This window comes from Tupaia chinensis, unplaced genomic scaffold (assembly GCF_000334495.1).
Source record: "Tupaia chinensis unplaced genomic scaffold, TupChi_1.0 Scaffold000275_1, whole genome shotgun sequence".
NCBI lineage: Eukaryota > Metazoa > Chordata > Mammalia > Scandentia > Tupaiidae > Tupaia > Tupaia belangeri.
Window position 1 is genome coordinate 2,540,671 of NW_006159757.1, and position 11,527 is coordinate 2,552,197.

At 41.3% G+C, this 11,527-nt stretch overlaps 1 protein-coding gene across 14 annotated transcripts in view; it reads right to left on the reverse strand.

Annotated features, from left to right (window-relative positions):
• CELF2 (CUGBP Elav-like family member 2) overlaps positions 1-11,527 on the reverse strand; it is a 744,392-nt gene that overhangs the window by 187,689 nt on the left and 545,176 nt on the right. The window lies entirely within an intron of this gene.

Sequence of the window (11,527 nt, forward strand, 5' to 3'; positions counted from 1 at the left end):
AGAGACAGAGAGACAGAAAGCGAGAAATTACTCCCCTCCCTGGGGGGGGGGATGGCCATGCCGCAATCCCTTCTCCTCCATTCTTCTCTCTGGATCTTAGGCACACACGCACATGTGCCCAGTGTGAATTTAAGCCACCAGGTCTGGGACTCAAAGTGCGTTCAACTACGTGGGAGTCCAGTGACATAGCCATTACGCCAGCTGCTGGTCCCTAGATTTTTTTTTTAATACAATGCTGAACAACAGGTTTGAGCTGTGCTGGCTCATTATACAGAGTCACTTTTTCTTTTTCTTTTTGACCTAGTACCAAACTTATCACTTTAAAAAAATATATCGAATTTTGTTATTATTTTTAAGATTTGCTATAGGGCACGTGTGCTCACCAGGGAGAAGAGAAAGGTGAGAAAGCAACCTGCTAGGTCCAGGACTCAAACCATGGTGAGTCATGTGAGAGTCCAGCACCTTAACTACCACAGCACCTGCTAGCCCCAATTTATCACTTTTTTTAAACAAGAGATTTTCCCAGAAAATGAAGAAATAACAACCGAGTCCTTAACTCCAAATGTGGGACCAGCAGTTAGTGTAATGGTTATGTCGCTGGACTCCCACGTAGTCGACCGCGGTTCGAGTCCTGGACCCGGTGGCTTAAACTCACGCCAGGCGCGTGTGCGTGCGTGCCCAAGATCCCAAGAAGAGAATGGAGGAGAAGGGATTGCGGCGTGGCCATCCCCCCTGGGGGGTGATTTTTCGCTTTCTGTCTCTCTGTCTCTCTCTGTCTGTCTGGCGAGCGCACGCGCCCTATAGCAAAAACCTCTCCAAAAAGAAAAAAGGAAAAAAAAAACAAAACTCCAAATGTGTCCATACATTCTCAAACCATGTCTCAATTTCAGGATGCCTCTTTTTCTCTCAGACCTCCTTGGCTTCCTGGGACTATCTGACAGTGGTATTTGGGCTGAGGGGTTCCTCTGTGTTGGGCTTCTCCCTACGCCTCTGCTGGATTTTAGGCATGGATTCTATCTATAGGCTTTTGTGCTGTCCCACAGGGGCCCAGCTTCTACGTCTGTGATTGGAAGTGAGCAGGAACGTAGGTCCCTGTGCTCTTGGAAGGTTCCCTCAGGCTCTTCTTGCTACTGTTGCCCCAGGTGATATTCAATCATTATTAGGAGCTCTTTCATTATGGGTATGGTGCTTGTCATTTTCTTCCTCTGCCATAGAAACACTGCCAGAGCACATTTGAAAAGTGAGTTAATTGGGGATCTGTTTTCATCTGTTTCTGATGATGACTGGTCACTGGTCAGCCCAAAGAAGCCAAGGATGGGACAGCACCTCTGAATCTGCTCTACCACCTTGGGGTCAAAGTATGGGCAGTGGGGCTATCAGCTGACTTTTAGGAGCTGCTATCTGGCTCTATATCCAGGACAGAGGGAGAAAGAAGGGTGGCAAGAACCAGGGCTGGGGGCTGGCATACTCTCTCTCCCTTCTGGGCTATAGTAAGCTATTAGTAATTAAGTTTTTGGGGAGTTAAAAGTTATATGTGGTGGGGCTAGCAGGTGGTATAGTGGTTAAGGCTCTGGACTTTCACATAGCCAATGATGGTTCAAGTCTTACACCTGGTGGCTTGAAAATCATGCCAGGTGTGTGTGCATGTATGCCCAAAATCCCAAGAGAAGATTGGAGGAGGAGGGATTGCAGGATGGCCATCCCCATTGTGGGTGTGATTCCTCACTTTCCTTTTCTTTGTCTCCGTCTCTCTCCAGCAAGCACATATATCCTAGGACAAAAACCTTAAAAGTTATACGTGGATTTTCAACTCTTGGGGGTCAGTGTCCCCTAACTCTCATGTTGTTCCAGAATCTACTGCATATTTTGTTGGTCTAGTCCACTGCAAGTGTTTCTAGTGTTACACCTAAGATGTCACTGGGATAACATAACACCTACCTGATTTTCCACCCAATTTTACAACATAAGTCAGAATATGTTCAATTCTCCTGACCAAATTATCTTGGAAGGCAACATACTATCATCATTTCTGTTTCCAAAACATATAAGCCCCATATCAATCTGTTGCTAAACTTTATTATTTTAGTTAAGCTTCTACTTTTTCTCATATGGCCAATTACTTTTTTATCCTTCCTTAGTTGCTATGGTTTTTTGGTTTTTTTTTTTTTTGGAGAAATTTTAGCTATAGGGCGCGTGCGCTCGCCAGACAGAGAGAGACATAGAGACAGAAAGCGAGAAATCACCCCTGAGGGGGGATGGTCACGCCGCAATCCCCTCTCCTCCATTCTCCTCTCGGGATCTTGGGCACGCACGCACACGCGCCCGGCTTGAGTTTTAAGCCACTGGGGCTGGGACGCGAACCACGGTCGACTACGTGGGAGTCCAGCGACATAGCCATTACAAGTAACTGCTGGTTCCCAGTTGCTATGATTTTGAAGATCACAATGATTGTTTTGTACTTATTCAAGGTGGTATGTCCTTGCATGTCTATGTCTAACTGGAGGGAGAGTTGTTACTGTAAAAATTTGGGCCAGCTAATATTATAAAATGAAGCATGAGAATGGATGGTCTTAGGATAAGCAAAATTATAGTGAGAAACATGTCAAAATTTTGTTAGCATCAGGGGCTATAAGTACAAGGATGAAAATTCAGTCTTTTAAAAATCTACTAACATATCTTCAATTGAACCAATATATAGCGTATTCATGATAGGAAAATTCATTTGGTATGCTGTAACGATACATAGTGATTAAATGTAAAAAAAAATTGATTAGCATGATACATAAAAAGTGGTATACTAACTGTACTAGTAGTTTTTTACATTCTGCCATGGTTGAAATTATTAGATAGTAAATGTATTTAAAAGGTATGTAATGATATTATTTGGCTTTTTAATGCTAACACATCACACATTCTTTTTATTTTTTAAAAGAGATTTTTGCCAGAGGGCATGTGCACTCGTCAGAGAGACAGAAAGCGAGAAATTATCCCACAGGGGGGATGGCCACGCCACTGTGCTTTCTGTTCCATTTTCCTCTCAGGATTTTGGGCATGCATGTACACATGCCCAGTATGAGTTTAAGCTCCTGGGTCCAGGACTTGAACTGCAGTAAACCATGTGGGAGTCCAGCGATGTAACCATTACGTCATCTGCTGGTCCCAGCACTTTAAAAAATAAAAATAGCTAATATAAATAGTTTAACCATGGTTAATTTTAAACTTTCATTAAAAGGAAAGACCAAAGGAAGAATAAAATAAACTTCAACCCAAATGCTGGACTACTTAGAATCTTCAGAATGAAAGTAGACAGGCCAAGCTGAAGGTAGCTCCCAGGCATGTGTCTGTGTATCAGAGGAACTAACAGTATAACCCTACAGAGAGCACCTTTTTTTCTGGCTAGGAACTGAACTCCTAGTTTCTCAAGGACTGGTTTCATAATGTCCCCAGTATGGTAATCCAGAGTGGTACAACTGTGTAACTTATGGTAAAGTTTCTCTAATGTGGAGAAATCTCACTGGGCGTAAAACAGGGAGCCAAACAAGGCCTCTGGGTAGGCAAGCTGCAAAAGTAGTCAATGGCAAATGCAAATTATGAGATCACCTAGACTTTGCTTTTTCAACCAACCTGTAATATGTGTTGGAGGAATTCAAATAGACAAAAGCCACAAAATCTTGGGTTTACTTTTCATGTCAAATTTCTGCCAAAGAAACCTATTCTCCTTTCCTTTCCAAAGTCTGTTTTATTTATTCTTCTGCTACTTTAATTCCAGAAATGCAAACCTACAAGGGATAAGACCAGTGGGGACTAGTGAAAGTCTTAATGTCCCAGACAGAGGAACAGAAAGCAAAATGGGTCAAAGGCAACTTTGAGTAATTCCTTTATCTTCTTTGATATAGGCTCTGTCTGTCATCTGTGTCTCCCTCCTTCCCTTTCTTTCTCTTTTTCTCTCCAGAGATGTAAAGATCAAAATGTACCCATGATAGGTATTATCTGCCATGGTAGAAGCTGCCCTTTGATATAAATAACAGAAATTCAATACTGCGTCGGTCAAGCACAGTCCAGCCACTCATCGTCAAGGTATAGGTTATATAAAGTGATTCTTACTATAATTTCAAGGAGGACTATTTTATACTTTTCCCTCTTTTATCCCAATCAGCTCAATGGGTAGAGGCTATGCAGGTTGCAATAATTTAAAACTCCATTGCAAATCATTGTATGATGTAACACGAACATCCACCTTTCACAAGGCTGTGATAAGGATCTCTGTCTGCATGAATGTAAGAATTCTGACTGCATTTTTATGTTTGCCCTAGAGATTCTTGGTCAGCCAACAATGGAAGGATATTCCAATAAGTGATAAAAGTTTCAGATAGCCTAAAATTAATTCAAGGAGAAAGCATCCAGAGGCTGCATGGACACATGGGAGCTCTCCCAGAAAATCTAGGGCAGCTACCCTACTTTTCAAGAAATTTAGAACAGAAACTCTGTCCCCTACTTGTATGCATTAAAATGTAACATGGGTTCATCTTCCTGCATTTTAAATTCTTTCTCAATTACTGGTTTCAAGATGATATTGCTTTAAAAAGGGGCTCCAAGTCCACTCCGATTACTTAAGTGAGGTTTTCGACAGGTTTATAAGAAGAAAAGAAAGGGATGAAACATGACAGTGAACCTTTCCACTCCCACCCCAAGGTTATTCTTTCCATAAAAAGGTCAACAATGTTCTTTACAAACCTTGACATTTTAAGGAAGAATAAAATTCTAAGATTACCAACTCTTTAGACCATACTAGCAGTAGTCACCTTTATTGTAGTGAGCATGTGAAACGACTCTACATGGTAGGAGTTATATCTATTGTGTAGTAAGGAAACTGAGGCTCACTTGCTAGACTGGCTTGCAGTACTAAGTGCCAGTCAGCAGTTTCCTCGTTCAGTGCCTATCGTCATTCTCCCAGAGCACAGACGAAGCTTCTGGATTCAGGGCTGTCTGTCTGCCATTCTGAAGTAAGTAAGGTTAGCCTCTGGTGTCTTTTATTCTTCTCCTTTTCCTCTCTCCCTTGTCATTCCCTGGCCAAATAGTCTCATTCTCAAGAAAATTTTCCATTGAACTGAACTGGAAAGAGATGAGGACAAAGTTAAGATTTTATTAATGAATTCTTGAAGCCTGAAGTAAAGCCTTTAAGATGGAAGGAAACAACTCAAGACCATTGGGTCACTCCCTGGTATTATCCTAAGTACAGCCTGACCAACAAGATGAAATATTAACGGTCTCGCAACCACCACAAAAGCTGTGCCTTTGGAACTTTAAGGTAATAGCCCTTCCCAGGACCAACAGTTGGTGTAATGGCTATGTCATTGGACTCCCATGTAGTCAACCTTGGTTCGAGTCCCAGACCTGGCTTAAACTCACACTGGGCGCGTGCATGTGTATGTGCCTAAGATCCTGAGAGGAGACTTTAGGAGAAGGGACTGCAGCATGGCCATCCCTCCCCCCCGGGGGGGGGGTGATTTCTCGCTTTCTGTCTCTGTCTTTCTGGTGATTGCATGCACCCTATAGCAAAAACAAAACAAAACAAACAAAAACTCTCCAAAGAAAAATATTTAGAATTTTTAAAAAATGTTATTTATCATTAGTATTTTTTAAAGATGTTTTTCTTTCTTTTTTTAAAAAATATTTTATTTAGCTCTGTTTATCTATTTATTTCACATGCCCTATAGTGAAAACCTCTCCAAAAAAAAAAAAAAGAAAGAAAAAAGAAAAAAAGAAAAAGGTAATAGGCCCTCCTGAAGGAGCCACAAATTTAATTTTCATTCCACCCAGAAAATTGGGCTTATGCACTGTAGGGGTATAGCTGCACTAGACTTAGGCTGTGACCTCTGAGCATGTTTCAAAAATAAGGAAGTTTCATTCTTTGGGTCTCTGGTATATAGTGATAGTCAACAAAAGCCATTTCCCATTTCTATTTCTCTTTTGCTGGAGAAGAGACAGAAAGTGTGAGCAACAAGGCATTATGTTAGGACTGAGGTTCTATTCCTACATTCCAGTCTTACATGCCAAATGATTTTAATCTTGTCAGTGTTTGTTTCTGTAAGATCAGAATAATAATACCTAACCATTTAAGTTTAGAAAAATATAAACAACATTTATATAGAATATATTTTCTCCAGGTGACAGGATCTTGGATTCTCACCTTGATTAAATAAAATGCAAAGAGAACGATATCCAAGGTACATAATTTGTCTACCCTGTTCTGGTTCCGAGAGTTATCTCACTTAATATAAGCCACTTCTGTACCTCGATTTTTACCTCAAAAACTAACCCCTCGTTTTTCTTTCTTCTTCCAGATCAGGAGCTCCCTTTTACCTTTCCTGGCTTCCCTACTTTAGAACTCAGAATACTCTAACACACTTGATACTCCTACCTTTCCTGACCATCGACACGATCTGCTTTGTCACCTTCAACTCTAGGTTCCCTGTGACTTCATTTTCTGCTCCCTCACTGTTAAAGTCCCAGAACCACAACCATCAGGGCCTACTCTAAACCAACACAATCTAAGTGTTACTGGGCCCTTCCTGTTCTTCAATAGGTCTGCTATTCTTTCCCCTATAAATTTTCTAAAGCAGTTATTTTAACTCTTTTTCCATTCTTCTTAAGTCTTCAACTCCACCAGCCTTCTCAGATATACACTATGTACCGAGAAGACCGAGGTCATCTCTACTGTCTCCTATGTCCTTTCCCAATACTGAAATGTTCTGCGCTGTCACTCCCTCCTAACTGTACTGCTAATCTCAAATGAGTTATCTTTCCATTTCCTATGTCCTCTTCAGGTTTTCCTCCTGTCTTTTCAAGGATCCTGATTCATATTTTCTTCACATTTTCACTATCTTCTTTTGTTCTACACCTTACTTGCTTAAAAAAATAAGCAAACAGTAACACTGACATGTCTGTGTTCTTTTTTCTCTCATGGCCAGGCTACTAGAAAGGGCAGACTACATTCGCAGCTCCACATTTACACCTTTGCAATCCCTTTCCTGGACCTCAACCTTCTGAAAGGCTCTTGATTGCTCCCAATCACCAAATCTAATGACTGGCTTGACCTGTGTCTGTCTCGAATCTTCTTCTTTTTCTTTCTTTTATAAATAAACTTTGTTTGTTTGTTTATTTATTTTATTGTAGCTTGACCAGAGAGGGAAAGAGGGAGAGTAAGCATGAGAGAGAGGAAGCAAGCCGCCAGGTCTGGGACTCGAACCGCAGTCAGCCATATGGGAGTCCAGCGCCCTTAACTACTGTGCCACCTGCCAGCCCCTGCATCTGTCTCAATTCTCCTGTGACACCTCAGAAGCAGTATAGTCCAAACAAAACTGAATATCCTTCTCTTTCTCCATTCCCGTAACTGCTGACTGCTTTCTCATTTCTCCCAGTTAAGCTAAAGCCCACTTATCAGTGCTCCAGTTTAGGTATTAAGTCCTCTCCCTTCTACCACTGTCATATCTGTATCACTTAGTTCCTTTTTCTCCATTTCCATGACGTGTCCTTCTCCCAACATGCATCAACACTCCGCACCAATCTCCTTCATAGATCCTCCAGGGCCTGACAAAGAAATTTCAAATATTTCAGCCTGAGAAGGAAGACCCTCTAAGAACTGGCCCTATCTTACAGTTCTAGGCTCTGTGGTTTTCCTTTCTTTTATTCCATTTCATATACTTCACATTTGCTCTGAACTCTGGGAGAATTCACAGTTCCCAGAACATGTCCTGTAGTTTCCTACCTGCATGCCTGAATTGGGGCAGTTCATTCGCTTGTAGTGTTCAAAATACTTGTTGAAATCCTGTCACTGTTTTCCAGATTTGGTAAAAGCACCATCTTTCTTCATTTCCTGTTAAGTGCAAGCTATTCATTCCTTCTCTAACATTCTATAGTGCCAGCATGCTCATCTGTTTCTTCCTTACTTACTGTTATATTCTGTCACATTAAGTTAGCTTATTGTCCCTATTAGATTTTGGTTTTGGAGACAGTGATGATGAAGATGATGGTGATAACAACGGCAATCATAATCACCACCACAAGGAGCTCCTACCACAGTCCAGCTTTGTGCAAAGCATATAACTTTATTATCTCAGCAACCCTATGAGGACGGTCTCCATTTTCAGATATGATTAAGTAATGCGCCTAAGGCCAATACCTAGGAAGTGCTATTGAATTTAGTAGTATTAAAATTGAATTTAGGCTTGTCTGATTTCAAAAGCCATGTTCTGAGCTACTATGTGGTTTTTCTCACCATCCACAGACTCAACAGATAACCTCTGAATAAAAAAATATGTTCCTCATCAGTCCTAAAAGGTAGAACAGTTTACTTAGCCAGATTCCCCAGAGTTGCAGAGCCTGCTTGGTCAACGCATATATCTACAAGGAGAAGAATTAGATAGCTTGGGCTCTCTTTAAAAAATGACTTAAAAAAACAAGACATGCTTTGTGCCTAGAGACTAAATAGAACATAAAATGCAAAGTGAGAGAAAAATCGAATTCACCTGGGTTAGGTAACAGTCTTACTTTGTCCTTTTTTTTGGAACCATCAATGTCAGTAAGGGAACGAATCAAGGCCATTCCAAAAGCCTTACTCGGATCACTTAAACCACATTTAGACAGAGCCTCCAATTCCAGTTTCTGAGGTTCTGACTTCAACCCTATGAAAATATGGTAATTGTACTCTGATGACAGTCACAATCATTGTAAATTTGGAGTCCTATTTTTACATATGAATGGGCAAATAATATATAGCACACACAAGTATCAATGCAAAGAAAGTAGTGACTGTTGCTCTCTATATTTAAGCAGCTAACAGCTGTAATCCTGGGAGAGGAATGTCATTATACAGCTCAAATCCCATCACAACAAATACCTTTACAACAGAGATGTCTGTATAACAAAAACCCTTTCAAGCTTTGGCTGACAGCCCACATACTTCAAGCAATATTTGATGTGAGACTTGGAGTTCACAGTAATGGGAATTGACCTGTATTTCCAAAGGTAAGATTTGAATGATTTCATCTGAAACTCCTATCCCATGATACCATGAGTTGCAGTGATGTACAACCAAAACCCACGAGTATAAAAACTACACACAAAGATAGAAATGAAATCAACTCAGCTTTTAAAAAGGGTGAAATTCTGACCTTTCACTTGAAGAACGCTTAGGTAAAGGAGGAGGCCTTGAACGCGATTCCTGAAATGGAGCAGACCAGGTTGCTCTGGGGTCTCATCTCACTGAGAGGCAAAACGATAGGGTGCATGAAGACTGTATTCAAATCTCTGTTCTGTCATGTGGGTAAACTGGGCTACACTTCTTAACTTTTGCAACCAATATCATGTACCTTCAGGATTTCGGTACGAAATCAATGAGAACACATGTAAAGTTCCTAATCCAGGGTCTGATCTAGTTATGGCATGTGCTCAAAAAAGTTCCCTCATCAGGCCTCCTTTTTACTCTAACCCCTGTGTTTCTGCAAACAATTTTTTTTGAGACCTTTTTGCTATAGGGCGCGTGCGCTTGCCAGAGAGACAGAAAGTGAGAAGTCACTCCCCGGGGGGATGGCCACGCTGCAATCCCTTCTCCTCCATTCTCCTCTCGGGATCTTGGGCACACACGCACACGTGCCCAGTGTGAGTTTAAGCCACCGGGTCTGGGACTTGAACTACGGTCAACTACATGGGAGTCCAGCGACATAGCCATTACGCTAACTGCTGGTCCCTCTGCAAACGATTTTTATGACATCAGTTATAAGACCTAGTAAATCAATGAACATATCATACAGTCCCTTGCATAGTCTGTTAAAGATGCTTCTCAGAGGAGCATTTGGGGGAAAGAGAGAAAATGGTGGAACGACTAGGCCATGCACAAGTACATACTAGACTGGGGAAAAGGTCTTTTTGGTCAAGGTAAAACTTGTATTCCAAAGCTAAGTGCGAGTATCTAGGTATCACTACAATAAATGAGCTCCGAACATCTTGTCAGAGGTCATTTTGAAAAATGCTGATGAGCCAAAATTTGGAGTCATATTTTCCAAGTCAAGGACGAATTTTGGTTATTGCTCAGAAGCAGTTGGCTGCCTCTGGCCTAGTTATCTATGGGTGCCATTCTAGATGGTGGGACAGATCTGATATGGTGACTCCTTAGCTCTAGGCCTGTGAGTATACTATGTCTCCTCAATAAGATAAAGGGGTAAAACAAATTCTAATCTCCATTTGGGAAACATGTAAGTACACAGTTTCTGAATATGTTTCATAAATATTCTCAATAATGCTTCTAGTTGTGAGGTTTTTAAGCATACTGATTTTTAGATATTTAATTTTCCACTTTTCAAATTAAGGGATAATTAAGTTTGTGGTATCAAAATTCTAGGTACTTTCTTAAGCAATCCTGATGTTTCACAACATTTTTTTGAGATAGAAAACTAGAGTTTTATAAACATAATCTGAAGGCATGTCTGTTTACCTTTACAAAATGAGTATTGGCTAGGAATTTAAAAAATCCTTAAAAGGCTCACGAAGTCCTATCAGACCTTGGCAACTATATAGAATAAGAGATGACTCTATAAGCCCGAGTCACAGAAAATAGGTCTTTAAGATTTCTCAGTCTTGTCTTTTCACATCACCAATAAGGAAAAGGCTCAAGAAAAGTCTATGCCAATGTTCATGTGTCCAACTAAAGTGTATATTCAAGTCAAACAATGAGATTTCAGGAGCTCTTGTGATAAGCAACATAGAATAAAGTAACAGGTCAGGCAGAAATACCAAGGCACAGAGAAAAAGAAACTGTGAGGCCCACAGACGATAGGGGAGCCCTGAGCAGAGAGATTGAGAGATCAAGAATAGAGAAAGAATAAAACGACTAAAGCGAGCAGGTTAAAATAGTGACAGAGACCCAGCAGTAGCAGCAGAGAAGATATTTTAAATTCTGTCTGCACAGAGCCTACAAAGTCAGACTCCAATACACAGAAGCATGAGTCCGGTACAACAGTTTCCGGCTTCTATTTTAATAACTGCACCCCCAACTCCCATCACCATCATCTTAAAATGGAGGCAGTAACATTCACCAGACTGTACACTTTAATTCTACCACTGAAAAGGGCGTAAACCTCTAGCATTTCTGAAAGTGTGTTAACTACCTCAGGCCACTAGGGTGCTGCTCCCTGCTCCAAAAGGCACACCCCACTTAAGGATCCCTACCTAGCACCCAAGAATGGATGTCCCTCCTAAAAGTGAGCCCTTCCTTCTTCACACCACTGGCCTCACACTAACTGTTCACAAGCATCGCAATGTCCCCGCAGGCTGTGGGACAGTGAAATGCAATTACAAGTATGTGGGCAATCCTGAGAAGGTAGAAGTAGAAAGAGCTCCTGACATGCAAGGCTGAGGAACTGCCACCCCGCCTCAGAAGAGCCAGTGCTGCCTAGAAAGTGACCTCGTGGGAACAATCACGCGCCTGAACAGTGACAAGGGCTGCTCTCCGCCCGCCCGCCCGCCCTCT